The sequence below is a fragment of the Corylus avellana genome, chromosome ca5 (genome assembly GCF_901000735.1).
Source record: "Corylus avellana chromosome ca5, CavTom2PMs-1.0".
Lineage (NCBI taxonomy): Eukaryota > Viridiplantae > Streptophyta > Magnoliopsida > Fagales > Betulaceae > Corylus > Corylus avellana.
The window spans coordinates 10,279,435-10,296,228 of record NC_081545.1 but is presented as its reverse complement, the minus strand read 5'-3'; the positions used below and the strand labels follow the sequence as shown (position 1 = coordinate 10,296,228).

General features: G+C 32.5%; 1 non-coding gene across 1 annotated transcript; it reads left to right on the top strand.

Annotated features, from left to right (window-relative positions):
• Positions 1-13,090: 13,090 nt before the first annotated feature.
• LOC132183507 (small nucleolar RNA R32/R81/Z41) lies at positions 13,091-13,175 on the top strand. Its single transcript, XR_009440468.1, has one exon. It is a non-coding gene; the product is annotated as a small nucleolar RNA R32/R81/Z41 (small nucleolar RNA).
• The last annotated feature ends 3,619 nt before the right edge of the window (positions 13,176-16,794 follow it).

The window sequence follows — 16,794 nt, the reverse complement described above, 5'->3', positions numbered from 1 at the left end:
GTAATGATTAAGTGATTAAATTTACCTCTTCCTATCAGCTTAAACTTTTGGGATAATTAGTAATTTAACATGCTATCAGAGCTAAAAGTCCATTGACTCCGTCAAATCACCCCATTTAAATTAAATATTCCACGTGTTGGGCCTCACCTATTAAAATGGAGTTTTGAGCCCACACGTGAGAGAGTGTTAAAGTAATGATTAAGTGATTAAATTTACTTATTCCTATCAGCTTAAGCTTTTGGGATAACTGGTAATTTAACATTAATAACCGCTAATTAATTAAGTTTCTTGAAGGCTTTGATAATTAGAACCATTTACTTATCTTATTAGTCCTTTTAAGTAAAATTTCATGTGAATCCATATTTTTGTTGGATTTGTGTAATTTAAACTTGTCCAAATTATTTTTGTTTTTTTTTAATAATAAAAAAAAATTGCTGCGCTAAAACCTTGGTAGCTACAATTTGCATTTTTAGGCTTTTTGAGCACCACTTCAGATGTGGTTTGAGGTTATGAATGTTACAATTTGTTTGATCTTTCTGAACTCTGCATTTTGCATGAAATATCAAACATCATTCAAATTTTGGTCTCATCACTACAAGAATTTAGGTCTTTAGGGGCGACTTCGAGTCGACCCTAAAAGTCCTAAAGTGGACGCTGTTGACAACATCGTCAACTTTTGGACCCTAAAGGTGTCGACGCTAATAGTCCGACCCTAATGATCAAATGTGTGATTATCAGCGTCCACTTAAAGTAGACCCTAATAATTACTTTTAGCATCCACTTTATCGACCCTAAAAGTCGCAATGTTTTGACCCTAAAGGTGATGTAAACGGAAGCCATAGTCGACGCTAATAATTAACAATTAGCGTCCACTCAAAGTGGACACTAATAGTTAACCATTAGCGTCCACAAAGTGGACCCTAATGGTCCTAAAAAAAATTTTAAAAAAAATTAACGATCAGCGTCCAAACCAAAATGGACGCTAATAGTTAACCATTAGCGTCCACAAAGTGGACACTTAAAAAAATTAACTATCAGCGTCCACTTAAAGTCGACTCTAACGATCACTTTTAGCGTCCACTTTATCGACCCTAAAAGTCGTAATGTTTTGACCCTAAAGGTGATGTAAACGGAAATCATAATCGACGCTAATAGTCAACCATTAGCGTCCACTCGAAGAGAACGCTGATAGTTAACCATTAGTGTCCACAAAGTGGACCCTAATGGTCCTAAAAAAAATTTTAAAAAAAAAAATTAACTATCAGCATCCAAACCAAAGTGGACGCTGATAGCTAACCATTAGCGTCCACAAAGTGGACCCTAATGGTCCTAAAAAAAAAAAATTAAAAAAAAAAAAAAAAATCTGCGATCGATCGCACAATCATGTGCGATCAATCGCACAATCGTGTGCGATCGATCGCAGTACCAATAGGTTTTTGACCTTTTACGATCGATCGCAATTGGAGTGCGATCGATCGCAGTACCAGTGGATTTTCAACATTTTGCGCTCGATCACGAAACAGTAGGTTTTTTATATTTTGCGTTCGAGTGCGATCGATCGCAGACCCAGGAAACACTAGTATCAGTAACATATATCAGCTAACTCCTAACCACAATATTTCTAACATATATCGCTCTAAACATAGAGGCTGCAGAATTTTTGGCTCTTTAGTAGCTTCCCAAATTATCTTTCAAGGAAATAAATTCTACTGGCATAAATAATTGGCATCACCTCCCTTCAAACCTCAATCAAGATCAGGTAAAAGATATTCAACAGAGTCCACAACTCCTAACAAATTAAATGTTCTGCATTCTAGCAGCCAAGCCACAAGAACAAAGTTGAAGTACCGATGACAAGCCTTCTTACAAGGGATGCTAATCACAGAGTTTATCGACCAGTATTTGATTTCTTAGCTCATACATCGGGAATATGAACTTGAGAACGAAGAGAATCTATTGAGTTATAGGCCACCATATCTTGTTGAATCAGGCAAGGGCAATCAAAAAAGATGTTTTCAAACTGAACAGGCATATGTCAGGCTAAACCTGAACCAATTTACTATCCTACAACTAAATATACAAATATGTTCCAGATTTAGCAGAATAGCAGATAAGGATTTGTGTAGCCCATCCCAAGAAGTTGGATCAAGATTATCTTGAGCATGATCTTTTTTTCCATATATACCATTCAATTGTGCTACATCTGCCCCAAGTAATGGTGTTTGTTGAGTACTTGTCGTTCCTACAAATAATAGTTTCCAAAAGGAACTTTGAAAGAACATAATAGCAGAACACGTGAAGAAAAACTCACAATGGGCCCATTCTTCAAAGCGTGCTCCTTGGCAAATTTGCACGCTTGTTTCACAGCAAGGTCACTGCTGACTAGCAAGCACAATTGCTGCTTAAAAATGGGCTTAGAAAACAAATCCCCCAAAAAAAAAGATTATAATATGTCATGTGGTGCAAGAACAAGACATATGATCCAAAGAGACTATAAAAAATAAAAAATAAAAAAAAATAAAAATTGAATTTAAAAGGTAGTCAAACTTAAAGTAACTTAATATGCAAAGGGAGCCATATAGTATGAACTATCATGACAATCATTTCTTGAAACTTCAATCACCAACAGTTGAGTGCACATTGCCAGAAGCTTTTACAAAGTTCACAAAGCAAATCATAATCATCAATGATGCAGACATTAGATGGAATGCACAAGACATAAAATTCTATTGATAAAAAGTACTCAAATAAGCACATTTTGAAGAAATGCTGTGGTTTTATGCCAAACAAACCTCACTAAAGATATCTGTTCACCAATCCGGACCTTTTGTAAACATTTGCAGGAGATAATTTTGAAAGTTGGAACACTAGACTGAGGCCACCTGACAAACAATAAAAGGTCAAAAAAGAAAAGTTATTGTCACCTAAATCAAAGATTAAAAGCTGGGTTTTCATATGTCATAAATAAACTCTGATGCCTTCTCTCTCTTCTTAACGCTTTTACTTAATTCTCCCTATCCATGCACAAACATGTGTCTGTATACATACACACGCTTAAACAGGAGGAGTTGCCTATGCGCTTCTGATTGATGCACTCATTGGTAACTATTGCACACAACCAAACCCTTTCACCCAACAATCTTTCCTCACATAAGAAACTAGAAAAGATATGTTGATTATGAATGAAATACAGGAGAGACAGAACAACTACGTCAACTGGTATTTTCTCATCTTGTCCTCATTACCAACAGGCTCTGCATCAAACTTCTCATGAATGCCTCCATATTTAGTTCTTCCAATGTGTATGTACCATGATGAATGTATGGTATGAGCATAGGAAGGGATGTAAAAGAAACACAAAACATCACTAAGATTGAAGTTCTACAAACTCATTTTTATAACCAGTAAGAAATTCAAAGAACCTTTAAACCAATATATGAACTAATATAATGCCAATGAATGGAAAACCAAACTAATACTTTCAAGTTAAGGTAATTTTTATAACAATACATATAATAATCTTTGGTACTATACTAAAACTTATAATGTTAAGGTAATTTATGTTGCAACTCTGTTATTCATATTCAGCAGAATTATGATGTGTTAGGCCACCATATAACGTATGTCAATGCAGGTGACCTATAGAAAATTAAGAGCAAGTAGAATGAGGGAAAAAATTCTCACCATTTATTGTAGAGGGATGACTCCCATGAGATGCATAAACCTGCAATGAACGATGGATTAAAATTTTCAATTTGATTCTCAGTGGAACCTTTTAAAATTATTTTCAATATAAAACAAATTATCCAAAAATCAAAACAACACCCACCATTAGCGTTGACCCAATAATCCTCAAATTCCATATACTAGGGGCTTCTACAACAAACAAATAGGGGCGGGCTTCTACAATTTTTCATCCCCAAATCCAAAATTAGCAAAATACTCTCAAATCATCCATAGGTATGCCAACATGAAGCGTAAATTTCAGAAATATGCACCAAAATTCGAAATTAAACCAAAGCATGAGAAAACAGGGTTCCGACGAGAGAGAATTTCGGACAGTAACAAAAAGAGAAGACGAAGAGGAAGAAAATTTACCTGAAGCTCTTCTTTCTTCCTTGCTCGGCAACTAGAGAAAGACAAATGTTCATTAGTGAGAGAGACAAAGAGATATATATCATATCACACACCAAAAGTCAGATCTGAGATTAACGTAAAAAAATTGAATAAAACCTAAGAAAACAAAATATATATATATAGAGAGAGAGAGAGAGGAGAGCGAGAAAGAAGACCGAATGAGAGAGAACCTGGCTGTGCGTCTGCAACTACAGGGAGAAAATACATGGTTGTGCGTTTGCAACTTTGAATCGCATCTCTCTCTCTCTCTCATGGTCTCATCTGTCTCTCTCCGTTTGTCCGTCACTCTCTCTCTCTCTCTTGTGTCGATCTCTCTCTCTCTCGCTCTAGCTCTCTCTCCTGGTATTGTGCAGAACTGCAGAAGGCAAGGGATAACATGAGAAGAATGGGTTAGAGAGGCGAAGAAGAAAAAAGGGGGGATACAAAAAAAATTTTCCGAAAATCTCACCCGCCGCGCCAATAGATCCCGCCTTTTAATTTGTACCAAACTGATATAGTTTTATATCAATGTCGACTAAGTCGACGCTGATAACCATACTATCAGCGTCAACCTATAATGTTGACACTGATTGTCCACTTTTTAATTTTTTTTATTTGAACTTATTAAGACAATTATATTAGCTTATTAATTTTTTTTAAGTCAAAATTTATTGAAAAAAAAAATAATTAATTTTTTGGGTCATAATTAGTAAAGTTTTCTATTTTTCTATTTTTTATTTGTTAATATATATACATCATTTTGTAGTTTTCTCTCTCTCTCACACACACACACACACACACATATATATATATATATATGGACAAAATTTTTCTCCAAACTGGATTGGAATAATTTCTTTTAACCTAATCTATAAAAATTACAAGTATTTATTGAACATGTAAGATGCACATGTTCGATTGAACCTTCAATTGTATCCAGTTGGATCGATCAATTGATCTTATCACGGTCAATCAAACTAATTCACTAGGATTGATCAGATGTTCGATCGAACCATCAATTTTTTCAAGTTTGATTGATCATTTGATCATATCATAATAAATCGAACTAATTCACTAGGATTGATCGGATGTTCAATCAAACATTTGATTCTATCACGATCAATCGAACTAATTCATTAGGATCGATCGGATGTTTGATCAATCATTTGATCCTATCACGATCAATCGAACTAATTCATTAGGATTGATTGAATATTTGATTGATCATTTGATCCTATCACGATCAATCAAATTAATTCAGTAGGATCGTTGTTTGATCGATCATTTGATCCTATCACAATCAATCGAATTAATTCAATTTCAATTGTTTCAATCATTTGATTTTATCACGATCAATCGAACTAATTCATTATGATTGATCGGATATTCAATCAAACCTTAAATTTCAATTGTTTAAAATTTGATCGATCATTTGATCTTATCATGATCGATTGAACAAATGCAGTAGGACCTAACGGATGTTTGAACGAACATTTAATTTGTTTGAAGTTTGATCGATCATTTGATCCTATCACGATCGATCGAATATCCGATAATTTATATAAAATAAATAATGACATATATATCGGAGGTAAATTTTTGGGAAATAACATTTTAGCGCCAAGTCCTAATGGAAAGAGATATTGCATCAAATTATATGTTCGATGAGTCAAATATTAAATATGTTTTTATTATTAAAATATTAACAACAAATTTAAAGTTAATAAATTTTTAGTATAAAAGATCATTAATGTGATATTTATCTTATAATTCATTATTAGCTTAAATTTTTAAGATATATAGTAATTTAACATTTTAACGCCAAACCCGAATGGAGGGGGATATTGCATCAAATTCGATGTTCGAAGGGTGAAATTTTCTTGAACTTGTCACTATTGATCTAACTAATATATAAATATAATACAAAATCCAAAGAGTTTAATAGATCATTTGATCGCATTACGATCGATCAGACTAATGTACTAGTATCGATCAGAATTGATCTTATCAGATGTTCGATTGAACTTTCAATCAGGTCAAATTCTATTAATTGTATCACGATCAATATACCTAATACACTAATATAATATAAAATGCTTAGAGTTGAACTGAATGTTCGATCGAACTAATTTTTCATTTTTTATTAGACTTGAATTGAATGCTTACAATTTAATTTTTCATTTTCTAAAACGAAAAATTAATTTTAATTTTATAAAAGTTTCGAGGATATAAAGGACATTTTATCATTTTTAGATGTTCAATTGAACCTATAATCTTTTAGTTTTATTTGTTTTTTACACTTTTTTTTTTTATAATTTTTTACAAGCTCTTTAGCGTCCACAAAGTGGACCCTAATACTTAAGTATTAGCGTCCACTTTCAAAGTCGACCCTAATACTTAAGTATTAGCGTCCACTTTTAGTGGACGCTATTGGGCATCAATTTTATTTTTTTATTTATTTTTCTACCTACTCTTTAACGTCCACAAAGTTGATCCTAATATTTAAGTATTAGGGGCGACTTTCAAAGTCGACCCTAATACTTAAGTATTAGCGTCCACTTTTAGTGGACGCTATTGGGCATCAATTTTATTTTTTTATTTATTTTTCTACCTACTCTTTAGCGTCCATAAAGTCGACCCTCATACTTAACTATTAGAAGTGACTTTCAAAGTCAACCCTAATACTTAAGTATTAGCGTCCACTTTTAGTGGACGCTATTGGGCATCAATTTTATTTTTTTATTTATTTTATTTTATTTTTCTACCTACTCTTTAGGCTATTGGGCATCAATTTTATTTATTTATTTATTTTTCTACCTACTCTTTAGCGTCCACAAAATCGACCATAATACTTAAGTATTAGGGGCGACTTTCAAAGTTGACCCTAATACTTAAGTATTAGCGTCCACTTTTAGTGGACGCTATTGGGCAACAATTTTTTTTTAAAATTTTTTTATTTTTCTACATACTCTTTAGCGTCCACAAAGTCGACCATAATACTTAAGTATTAGGGGCGACTTTCAAAGTCGACCCTAATACTTAAGTATTAGCGTCCATTTTTAGTGGACGCTACTGGACATCAATTTTATTTTTTTATGTTTTTTATTTTATTTTTCTACCTACTCTTTAGCGTCCACTTTTAGTGGATGCTATTGGGCATCAATTTTATTTTTTTTTTTTTTTTATTTTTTTTTTCTACCTCTCTTTAACGTCCACAAAGTCGACCATAATACTTAAGTATTAGGGGCGACTTTCAAAGTCGACCCTAATACTTAAGTATTAGCGTCCACTTTTAGTGGACGCTATTGGGCAACAATTTTATTTTTTTAATTTATTTTTCTACCTACTCTTTAGCGTCCACAAAGTCGACCCTAATACTTAAGTATTAGGGGCGACTTTCAAAGTCGACCCTAATACTTAAGTATTAGCGTCCACTTTTAGTGGACGCTATTGGGCATCAATTTTATTTTTTTATTTATTTTATTTTATTTTTCTACCTACTCTTTAGCCTCTACAAAGTGGACCCTAATACTTAAGTATTAGGGGCGACTTTCAAAGTCGACCCTAATACTTAAGTATTAGCGTCTACTTTTAGTGGACGCTATTGGGCATCAATTTTATTATTTTATTATTTTATTTATTTTTCTACCTACTCTTTAGCGTCCACAAAGTTGACCCAAATACTTAAGTATTAGCGTCCACTTTTAGTGGAAGCTATTGGGCATCAATTTTATTTTTTTATTTATTTTTCTACCTACTTTTTAGCATCCACAAAATCGACCTTAATACTTAAGTATTAGGGGCGACTTTCAAAGTCGACCCTAATACTTAAGTATTAGCGTCAACTTTTAGTGGACGCTATTGGACATCAATTTTATTTTATTTTTTTTATTTTTATTTTTCTACCAACTCTTTAGCGTCCACAAAGTCGACCCTAATACTTAAGTATTAGCGTCCACTAAAAGTGGACGCTATTGGGCATCAATTTGATTTTTTTATTTTTATTTTTATTTTTCTACCAACTCTTTAGCGTCCACAAAGTTGACCCTAATACTTAACTATTAGGGGCGACTTTCAAAGTCGACCATAATACTTAAGTATTAGCGTCCACTTTTAGTGGACGCTATTGGGCATCAATTTTTTTTTAAAATTTTTCTTATTTATTTTTCTACCTACTCTTTAAGGTCCACAAAGTCGACCCTAATACTTAACTATTATGGGCGACTTTCAGAGTGGACGCTATTGATCTTTTATTTGATTTTTTTATTTTTTTATTTTTTGCCATCTTTTAGCGTCCACTTAAGTGGATGCTACTGCTCCACTATCAGTGTCGACAAAATGTCGACGCTAAAAGTGTTTTTTTGGACGCTTATATTTCTCCCACCTCTTGAATAATTCCCGCGTGCATATTAGGGTCGAGTTATTAGCGTCCATTGTAAAGTGGACGCTAATATTCATCTTTTCGGTCGCCTATTAGCGTCCACTTAGATGTGGACGCTAATACTTAACTATTAGGGGCGACTTTGAAAAGTCGCCCCTAATAGTTGAGTATTAGGGGCGACTATAAAGTCGCCCCTGATGAGTAAATTTCTTGTAGTACATGTTGAAATTGTATGCACTCGCACTTGAACAAGAAATCTAATACTTTTTTCCAAGGTTATAACATTTTGTTTCTCAATCTGATTTCACCGTTGAACACGAATGGATAGTTTCTCCCAAGTTCTTGGTCTCCAAGTTCAGATACAATTATTGGGCTTCGAAATAAATGTTTCTGGACATGCACAGTTACATTCATTAATTCAATCACAATTAGAAACCATATTAAAGTCCACAAAGACAAAAAAAACTAATCCGTTTTTATGATTATGATTTAAAGTTTATGCAATATTTAACGGTTAACTGCTTGCTAACATGCAATATACATAACAATATATAGTTCCTAATTAACTTTGGCTGGATTCAACAAAATCAATGCTTAAGGTATATATATACTTATTTTTGTTAATAGATTGTTTCATTTCAATTATATTTTCAAAAGTGCAGACAGTGAATGATATAATTGTTGGGATAATCTTCTATGGCGCTCGGTTATGCATGCAAGAGATTAGCCATAAATCAAGCAATGTAAATTCTACAGCTAGCATTGGTGTTGCTCAATACTAGGAAAGTTAAGAACTAAAAATCAATCAAGGCCAGGAGATGGTGGGAGACTCAGAGGCACAGTGGGGGAACCGAATAGCCTTCTTGCATGTACCAATACCAAAGTTTAAGGATCCTAAATCCTCAAACCTTCTAGAGTATGTGTTGGAAGCACAAAAGATAATCAAGAAGAGGAGAACCTCATTAGGTGTTTATCTCACTGATAGGCTTTTGGACATTGTGAAGAAACTTAGGGGCCCTGAGGTACATGCATGATCTTATTCATCACTAATCAATATTTTTAAAATGAATAGTGCTACTCTTTACACTAAGTTTTTACACCAACTTTATAATGGATGATTTGACATGTTTTAAGATGCTAACTATCAGTTTTATTTTTGTTCACACTATATCTCTTAATATGGGAGAGTTGGTACTGCAGGCAGCTGCTAGATATGTCCATGGGATAGTGAGGAACTCCAGTATGACAATCTCAAACCTGATTAATGGGCCAGCGGAGCAAGTGACTATTGCTAATCATCCGCTGAAAGGCTTTTATTTCATGACACTTGGTTTACCTCAAGTAATATATATATATATATATATATATATAAAAGAACACTTACATTGACTTACTTATTTCTTACTTTTATCTAAAATAGATAAACAAAACACTAAAAAACCATCAGTATTCGATTATGCATCTCAAATGTAAAATACATTCTTGTTCCATTTGTGAATAGTGCACCGCAACATATAGCATGTACGGTTCACACATCCATCTCATTAATATATTATTTCCCTCTCCACATCTCTTTCTTCCCAAAATTGTCTCCTACTATTTCTCGCACTACATCTCTCTTTTCCCAAAAGTTGAAAAGTATAATCTTTAGGAAAAATACAGTACTTATAAAAATAAAAATTTAAATGATATAGATAAACAAAAAAAAAAAAAAGAAGATAATCGGATATTTAGTATCTTTTAAAACTCATTAGCTAAATTAGATCAAATAGGTTTTGATTAGTCATTTTACATAAAAATATACATAAATCAATGTGAATGCTTATAGCCGCGTCATTCAACGTAATTTGCCTTTTTATTTTGTGATAATTTGAACTTTTGATAAAATAAAAAAATAAAAATCAACATTAATTACTTTGTGACCAGCTTCTCGTAGATATATATGAATAATTTGTGGCATTTTTTATTTTTTTATTTAGAGGAACTTCTCTAAGGTAGGGCCCTTCAGACCCACCTCTGCAGAGTAAACCTCGACCCCGCGCAACGTACCCTCGAAAATTTCCCTACACAAAACGGGGTAAGTCACTGGCTATTCACTAGAGGGGTGTGACCCCAAATGAGAGGTAGCACCCGATGGGTTTCGAACCTGAAACCATTGAGGAGCAAACTCAAAGCCTCAAGCTCTACTCCTTTAGACCACCAAGCCAACCCCTTGGAGTTAATTTGTAGCATGTTTATATCTAAAAGTCACTTGTTTGTTTTATACAATAAAGAATAAAGAGGACATTTGACTTCATTTGTAATTTTCTCATGAGTCATTAATATGGCTTTGTTTTTTGGACTTTCAACTTCTTATGTGCACTGAATAAATTTACATCTAAGATTTTATTTTTATTTTTTTAACAGTTCATATATAATTTGAAGTTTTTCATTAAAAAAAAAAAGGCAATAAAATTAAATATGGACCATAAAAAAAATTACAATTTTTTTTTTTTTTTAATAGCACCTAAGCCAAATCCTAAAAACAACAATTTATTGTGTTGAATAGCAATTATGAGACCTTAGGCAATGCAATAGCAATTATATATATATATATCCACACAAAGGAAGGGGGAGGGGGATTCGAACTAGTGACCTCCGCTTCATGAGGCGTGGTTCACTGTCGATTGAACTACCCATTGGGGATGCAATAACAATTATATGGACTACTTTGATGTTTATTTACCATTCAGCTTCCTCTAAATTTTAATAATTAAGATAAGTGTTTTAATTTTAATGGTAACCGAAAATGCATACCAAGTATCAACTACAAAAAACTTCAATTCTGTTATTAGTGTTACACTATTTATTAATGATATGTGCAATAGTAAGTTATATGGGAAATCTGAGGGTCACTGCTGGGATTGAAAAAGGATTCTTAGATCCACAGAAGTTCAAGTCACTGCCTTTGAGATGATGTTCAAAGCCGCAGATAAAGTTCCTATTCAGAAAAAAATTTTAATTTGGAAGGCCACCCTTTTATTTATGTACATCTATATCATGTAGTTTGGTTTTAATAATATAATGACAAACCTAAGTGTTTGTCTCTTGCATTGTTATTTGGTGTGCATTATGAAGACTTCCAAAAATCTTATGAATTGGGAAAGGTGACTACAATATTGTTGTCCTTCTTTTATTATTATTATTATTATTATTATTATTTTAATAATGGAAAATTCTTCTAAGAAGAGTCACTTTGTGTACCTATTTTTATCGGCAAACTCTAGATCTGTGTAAAGCGTTTCCTCAATATAAATTGAGTAAGACTCCGGTTTCATTGGCGACATGGTTCCAAAGAATTGATTGCATAGAAAGAGATTTCAACCTTACACCTTATGGGAATTTCACCAAGATCAAGATTCTTACTACTTGAGCCAATCCCTTGAAGTTAATTTTATTAGCCGTTTTTTTGATAATTGCTTTTATTTAAATAATAAGTTTTTAACTATATACATGTGATTTTTTTTTTTTCTATGCATTTTATTGCAATACTAGATTCTATGGTCAGTCTCAGTCTTGACCTCAGACTAATTCATAAGAAAATGATTTACAATTATATTTTTACATTTGAAATTTGAGCTAATGAGGCACATATGTTAAATTTTTATCAATTAACTAAACAATGTTTACTGTGTTTTTTACTTACTATTTGGAACTATGTGATAAAATGAGTACAATTAGTTAATTTGGATCAATGCTTTATTGAGGCAACTAAGATTAATATTCCAAATTTAATAAAAATTTAGAATATATAAGAAACTAATGAACATCTCTCTTCAAGAATATTTGAAGAAAAGTAATGCTCACCATACAATTCCCTTTTTTCTTTTATTTTTATTTTTATTTTTATACAAGTGTTGGATAATCACCAGTTTTCACAGTTGAGTAATTTTAAATAATCAACTTTTCATCCTATTCAATGCCCATGAGCCCTTCAATTTTTTTTTTTTTTTTTTAATAAGGGTTGATCCAGTGATTTATGTGCCACATCAGTTCAGTTGTATGGGAGTTAGATATAAATTAAATACGTAACTTTAGTCTTTCACCGTCACATTTACTATTTTCCAAACGAATATGACTTGCATGCGGTAGTGGAAAACGGTACCGTTTGAAAAGTTTAAAAAGTTAATGATAAAAAAATATTAAAACTTAAAAATTATAAAACAAATAATAATTAAAAAGATAAAAATATTAAAAAATATCAAACCCCAATCATCTTCCACTTTGGCCATGCCTCCTGCGCATGGAAGCCAGATCCTTTCCAAACAGTAGGCGGGCTTGGGCCAAAGCCCAATAGCGAGATTTCGTCCAAAACTCATCAACCAGCCCAATCAATTATTATCCAAGCATTGAATAGCATAATCTAGGAAACGGCATACCTGTATCCAAACGGCATGATTTGATCGCATCTAGGGTTTCAAACTTTCAATCACACCGCTATAAAATGCTTCTCCTCCTGCTTTTTTTCTCAACGCCTCTCTCTCCCTCTCTCTCTCTCTCTCTCAATCTAATTCTCTTTTACGCTCTGGTCTTCCCAAATTCTGATTGGTTGATTTGTGGATATGATGAAAGTGATTGACGGGTGATGATCAACTTCATGTGATCAAGATATCCTCGCTACGTTCTTTCTGATTCTTGCTCTTGAAGCTTTTTATCTGTTTCTATTTCATTTTGTTTTTTTTTTTTTGTTTTTATATTAAATTTTTTTGAGCTGTTTTTGTTAAATCATCAAGATGATGAACTCGGAAAAATCTTAGGACACCTTCTGAGACAGCACGTGCAGTGCTGTGTATGAGAAAAGATTTTCTTTTCTGATTATTTGATGATGGTAAATAATCCTTCTTATTATATTTATTTTTACCTTTTCACAAATTTTTTTTTTTCTCGAGAAAAGAGAGATTTTTATAAATACAACCCAAAATAGGGCTATTATTTCAAGGGAAATTGATTTGATTTGTTTATGAAATTGAATATCAATTGCATCCTAAAAAGTAATTGAATTCTCTTTCTTTTTTTAATTCTGAAAAGTAATTGGATATATTTTTTATTTTTTTTCTTTTTTAATCGAAAAGGAATTAGATTTGATGGTAGAAGTAAAATGATTACATGAAAATGGCCAACTAAATTTGACTTGCAAAGGTTTTAAATTCTTATAGACAACCAGCCCAACAGATTCAACCATTCTCTTCAAAGCCCAATCAGTTGTTATCTTTCTATAAAGCCCACTTCTGGTACTACTTGTTGTTTTTTTTTTTTTTTTTTTTTTTTAAAAAAAAGAGCTCTTGTTACTATTTGTTGGGATTAATACGATATACAATGAACGTCAAATGCGGAGCAGAAAATCAAAATTCAAGATTAAACTTTAAAATATATATACGTGAAGAATCATGCTATATATTACATAAAAACAGTAAAGTAAAAATTACTTACTTGGTTGTTGGGTTACTTCTCGACTACTGGGCAAAACTTTTTTCCTTAAAGCTCGAGCCTTATTTCAAGTGATTAATAATAACAAAGAGTGGGAGTTCGTAAATTGCTCTCACTATTTTATTCTTGAGAGTTCTCAAGAACAATAATAACAAAGTTTTATCCTTTTTTTTTTTTTTTTTTATTTGTAGCTTCAGACTATAGAGGTGTAACAAATAAACCATGTAATTTTAAAAATGCTATTTAATTCATAATTCAAAACAGATAACTTCGCGACAATCGTTTTGATTTTAAAACATAATTGATGAAAATATTATTTTTAAAAATGCAATCAAATGTGGTAAAATTGCGGTTTGAATTTTTTTAAAAAACACACCCCATGTCTATGGCTTGAACATGTGTATTTTTTCAAGTATTAAAATCGGTTTTTTTTTTTTTTTTTTTTTTTTAATTGCACTCCCAATCAAAACACTTTTATAATTTTATTTTTATAATTTTATTTTTAAACATACTTTTTGGTAGGGAAATTCAAGGGCCAAATACATCCTTAATATGCCTTTTAGAGACTTGATGTGGTCATGTGTAAGGCCAAGGGCCATTAATTCTCGACCTCCATTTGTTCAGCCATCAAGTTGAGAGGGAGTGGATCCGGATTCCCTCTAGTCCAAAATTGAAGGGAGAGTATCTAGTTAATAGCTAAGATTTTTGAGAAGAAATTCTAAGGCCACAAATGGGACACATGTTCCACTAATAAAAAAATAAAAAATAAAAATATTAATTATGACTAAAAATAAAAATAATGAGGTGACCAAAGCCACCCCAAAGCCCAACCGGGGTGACCGAGCCATCCCCAAGGCTCTTTGGGGGTGGTTCAACCACTACTTTTTGCAAGTTGGGGGTGGCCGAAGCACCCTCATAGGCCATGGGGTGATTTGGTCACCTCTGGCTAGCTATTGGGCGTGGTTTAAGCTAAAATTGGGGGTGGTCAGTCACCCCCTATTGCCAAGATGGGGTGGCGGACTCCATTATTTTTTTTTTATTTTTTTATAATCTTAAATAATATACATATATTATTATTATTATTATTATTATTAATGGGACACGTGTCCTATTTGTAGCCTTACGATTTCTGAAAAAAAATTCTAGCCATTAACTAAATACTCTTTGGTCCATTTAAATTGAAGAGAATTCGGATATGGAGACAGTAGGGTCTTCTGAGGACAGAAATGTCAATAAATGTGGAAAGATACTGTATAAACCAAAGATGACAAAATCTATCAATGTATCTTATACCGAGGAGAAATAAAGGAGCTTCCTTGAAGTAGCTTAGCTACCGGTTACTGTATCCATTGTTTTAAATAGTAATACTAACCATTGGGTTTTTTGATTGTTCTTTCTCACAAAGTCTAGGTATAGCCATGTAAGTTAAGGAATGTTGGATATTTTTCATTTCCACCTGCTCAAACTTTATCCTCGGTATATGCTCAACAATCTAATTACCCAAGTCATTGACTAATTGATCCTAGTACACTAATCCGATTAATCGTGATATCATCAAATTATCGATCGAACTCTATAAATTTTGTATTATCTTTATACACTAATCCGATCAATCATGATAAGATTGAAGGATGAATTGAACTTCCAAATGATCCTAGTGCATTAGTTCGAATTTCGAACAATCGTGATATGATCAAATTTGATAGAATTGAAGGTTCGATTTTTTATCAATCCTAATGCATTAGTCCGATTAATTGTGATACGATCAAATGATCGATCATACTCTATGAATTTTGTATTATCTATCCTTGTGGATCAATCCATTGATCCTAGTGTATTAGTCCAGTTGATCCTCATCTATACTTCCTAGTGTCCAATACTTAAATTACCAACAACAAAAAAATGGTGTTGCTCTTATGTTCCATGACCCATGGGAGAACCGCCATGTGTTGCAATCATATTTCATAATAATCTAATAAAACCTAATTTAGAGAGTCAGAGACTTCTAGAGGATTCTTGGAGATTTCTTGTTTTGGAGAGGAAGAAGGTTTTGGAGAATTAGCACGAAGATTCTTGATCTTCAAGAGAGTCAGAAAAATTGCAGGCTAGATAATAGATATGAGTGAAGTGTCTCGTTCTTATGTAAAATTCCAACAACAAAGAGACAAGAGACAACCTACATTCCACTTTGAGAATAAACAATACTCTTTGATTCCTCTTTTAATGTGAAATTCTATCACTCAAAGACAATAGACATTGATGATAGGTTTTTTAATAATATTTCATTCTCCAAATGTCAGCAAAGAGACAGAGACGTTGGTTAAAGAGTTTTTTTTTTAATTATTATTTATTTTTTTACTTTTTACTTTTTTATTTAATGCTGATCCTAATTAAATTGGGCCTTATTACTTATTTACCATTATTAGAGGCTTTAAATTTTTATGGAAATTTTTTTTAGTGTTGTTAAAAAAAAATTTCCACAACAATTTTTTTTTGTTGGCCTTATTAAAATTTTTTTTGGGCCTTATTAAAATTTTTTTGAAGCCTTATTAAATGCACGCCCTAGGCGACGGCCAAAGTCGCCTAAGCTTTGGGCCGGCCCATTCACACCCAACAAAGATATCATCATATTCTAACAAGCAAACCACCAGAAAAAAAAAACCACCAGAAAAAACAAACACAACAGCCATTCCCACGCTCAAATATTCAAATTACAATAAACCATAATTAGGAAAGTCAAATCCCAAAAAAAAAAAAAAAAAAAGCTTTTTGGGTCGAAAGATGTCTATGAAAATGCTGAATTCAGGGCCCTGTCCGGCAAGTTCCATGAT